The 3,892-nt window shown below is 35.6% G+C and overlaps 2 long non-coding RNA genes across 2 annotated transcripts; both read left to right on the top strand.

Annotated features, from left to right (window-relative positions):
- Nucleotides 1–506: 506 nt before the first annotated feature.
- Nucleotides 507–1,136, top strand: LOC135223281 (uncharacterized). The gene is made up of 4 exons (XR_010316457.1): nt 507–560; nt 685–780; nt 886–954; nt 1,056–1,136. It is a non-coding gene; the product is annotated as an uncharacterized LOC135223281 (long non-coding RNA).
- A 381-nt stretch (nt 1,137–1,517) lies between these two features.
- LOC135223282 (uncharacterized) lies at nt 1,518–3,346 on the top strand. Its single transcript, XR_010316458.1, has 4 exons — nt 1,518–2,008; nt 2,274–2,356; nt 2,727–2,809; nt 2,999–3,346. It is a non-coding gene; the product is annotated as an uncharacterized LOC135223282 (long non-coding RNA).
- The last annotated feature ends 546 nt before the right edge of the window (nt 3,347–3,892 follow it).

A 3,892-nucleotide genomic window follows, 5' to 3' on the forward strand; every position in this document is an offset into this window, starting at 1 on the left:
TACTACCTGTGACAGTTCCAGATCTCCCTGTACTACCTGTGACAGTTCCAGATCTCCCTGTACTACCTGTGACAGTTCAGATCCCCCTGTACCTGGACCCTCTGTATCAGCCCGCCCACCTGCACGTGTACAATCAGGTAAGCAATTTCATTTTTCTCATTTTCATGTTGGAAATTGTTTACACCCTACATACGTACACTAACTTACATAGTGGTACAATGTGTTTGATGTTGCATAATCTTATTATTATTTTTTTTTTGCCATTTCAGACCCCTTTGATAGTGGACAGTGACCCAGATGACCCTGAGCCTTCCATGGTTTGATGCCTCGCCCTATACATCAGGTAAGGAATCCTTAACAAATTTGTATAAAATGTTTTATAAATTGCTAATAGAAATTTTATTAAAAGTGTACTATGCTACAATTACATCCACCTTATAATATGTACCCTATCATTCTTTCCAGATGTAGATGTTCCCACCTCATCATTTGATACAAGTATCACCTCCCAGAGCCCAAATCAGTTGATACGAGTAGTATCACCTCTCCCATTCCTTCAGGTAAAAAAGAATTCTTCATTTTTATATTGAACATAGATACACACTACATATGTCAAACAGTAATAACATGTGCAGTAGTTACAGTAGTAGTAACTATCATTTTATATATTTTTTATCATTCCAGACTCCCAAGCACCTGCCCATCCCACTCCATAGCCCAGCCACCCACTCTCATGTACCATATGACCATCCCAGTAAGCAAGCCAACCACTAGAATTTGGTAAGGACAGTTTTTTTTATTAATGTTTTAATATTATATGTATAACCATGTTATGTATGTAACATACATACTATAATCATATGTACTATTACATTATCATTCCAGACTGGCATGCACCTGTGACTTACATAAACCAGACCTCTACATAGCCTACATGTCTTCATTTTGCTGGAGGTAAGGAATTCTCAGTTGTGTTTAATGTTTGCATACGTACAATAATTTTGTACACCTAAGTGGTTACCATACTGTCCTTTAATATTAATTCTTCATTCCAGACTGCCCATCATCCTAGCCTGTTATCTGTGATAAAGCACACTGAAGTTAGGTTTGGAATGCATCCTTATCATGAATGCTCTATCACCTCCACCTCCATCTCCCACCAACAATAGGTAACAGCTTTGAGACTCACTAAAAGTTGGTAAGTTATGTAAGGAATTTCTAAATTAAGTTTTTATACTACATGTTATATGTGATATTAAACCACTGTATGGTGCATATTACTGTATGTAACTTACTATGCATAGAGGTACTTACTAACATACTAATTATTTTTGTACATTCCAGAATCCCCTGAATGATGTAGGCTATGGGGCCACATAAGACTTTGTCCATCCAGGGTTACGATGAATGTCAATATAAACTAAAGGTAAGGAATTAATTAACATACATTAACTCTTTTAGTAGTACACTCTTGATATATCTACAGTAATTAACATATTGCATTCACACTTTCTGTAGTGTATATTTTGTACACTAATTTTGTTACTTTTTCCTTCCAGAACCAACATTTTTCACACAACTCCAGGTTGTTACTACAAGTGTCATCAAGGGATAACTACTACAAGTAGAAGCACCATTTTTGGATGGAAAAAACCCTTCAGGAAAGTATACGTATCACATGTAACATGTAGTGTAACAAAGTATGAACAGTAAGGTTTTTACATACAGTAGTACATATTACATACGTACATAACTTTTTTTTACAGGAATTTCCAACCAAGTTTGATTATGTACATATGTAGTACATGTTATAAACCACTGTACGTATGGTTACTGTATGTAACTTACTAAACATACATAACATGACTTAACTTTGATACTTTTTTGGTACATTCCAGAAAACCAGGACCCCCTCCATGATGCAGGCTATGGGGCCACATAAAACTTTGTCCAGGGTTACTACATAACATAGCACGACAACTGTAAACTATGTACTACTGTACTAAAGGTAAGGAATTATACATAGTACATATAGTAAACATACATTAAGTGACCAAGATCTCTCACATGGGATAAGTGATCAAGGTCCCTCATGGAATTACATACATACTGTACACTCCCTGCTGAACAGGGGTGTAGACCAATCATTTACAATATTAAACCATGTAGGGTGCATATTACTGTATGTAACCATCCTGCTATGTGATACCTGTAGGGTAAACGTTACTATGCATAGAGTACTTACTGACAAAATTATCTTTTGTACATTCCAGAACCCCCTGAATGATGTAGGCTATGGGGCCACATAAGACTTTGTCCATCCAGGGTTACGATGAATGTCAAATATAAACTAAAGGTAAGGAATTAATTAACATACATTAACTAAGTTTTATACATGTTATATATGTGATATTAAACCACTGTATGGTGCATATTACTGTATGTAACTTACTATGCATAGAGTACTTACTGACATACTAATTATTTTTTGTACATTCCAGAACCCCCTGAATGATGTAGGCTATGGGGCCACATAAGACTTTCCATCCAGGGTTACGATGATGTCAAATGATAACTAAAGGTAAGGAATTAATTAACATACATTAACTAAGTTTTGTACATGTTATATATGTGATATTAAACCACTGTATGGTGCATATTACTGTATGTAACTTACTATGCATAGAGTACTTACTGACATACTAATTATTTTTTGTACATTCCAGAACCCCCTGAATGATGTAGGCTATGGGGCCACATAAGACTTTGTCCATCCAGGGTTACATAGCAGGACAACTTTAAACTAAAAGTAAGGAATTAATTCACATACATTAACTTTTTTACTCTTGATATAACTCAAAGTAAGGAATTATAAACTAAAAGTAAGGAATTAATTAACATACATTAACTCTTTTACTCTTGATATCTATAATTTACATATTGTATTCAGGACTTTGTGTAGTATTTGTACTAATTGTGTTATACTTTTACCTTCCAGAGCTACCAGACTGGGATTTTAGTGTACTCCAGGATCTAACAAAGTGTGCAATGCATGTGTATACGTATAGTGACAGTGTTTAGTGTATACCCTAAGGATTAATGTAGTGTACATTGTGCTTTTTAGTGTCACAAGAGTTTAATAAAGAATTATACCTTCAAGAACCATCCTTTGCCATTGGAATAACCACACTACACATCATGCAATCTACTTGCATGTCACACAGGTAAGGTCTCTAACTTTTTCTTAGTTTAAGGCATATTTCCAAGTGTCGTTCCGGCTTACGACGATTTTCGGCTTACGACGCGCCTCAAGAACGGAACCCCCGTCGTAACCCGGGGACTGCCTGTATAGAGTTCTATATGTCTGTAAGTAAATTCATTAATCAAAAAACTATTACTATTGTCTGCATCATTATTATTATTAATATTAGTATAATTATCATCATTTCATTATGTTAAATACAATAAAAATTATTCAGTTGAACGTAAATAAATTAACAAAAAGTAGACATAAAGAACTTTTTAACGAATTCAGACACCTGGACCCGGATATTATCTTGCTGAATGCAACAGGGATACGAGATGATTCCCCCATCAAGTTCTTTGGATACCGAGTGTATCAGAAGAACGCAGCTGGGGAGGATCACGCTGGTGTCGCTGTTGCAGTCAACTACCGAATACGAATTAAACCATTGATTGACTTTACCGAAGATACGTTGGGCATAACTGTCGAGACAGACGTTGGACTCATTAACATTGTAACGACTTATATACCTTGCAGACGAAATTATATATATCATCAAGACTTTGTATCATTATCACAGCGACCCATTCCCACATATCTCATCGGGACATAATGCAAGACCATCCTACCAGTGCTACGACAGTAATC

This window comes from Macrobrachium nipponense, chromosome 8 (genome assembly GCF_015104395.2).
Source record: "Macrobrachium nipponense isolate FS-2020 chromosome 8, ASM1510439v2, whole genome shotgun sequence".
Taxonomy (NCBI): Eukaryota; Metazoa; Arthropoda; class Malacostraca; order Decapoda; family Palaemonidae; genus Macrobrachium; species Macrobrachium nipponense.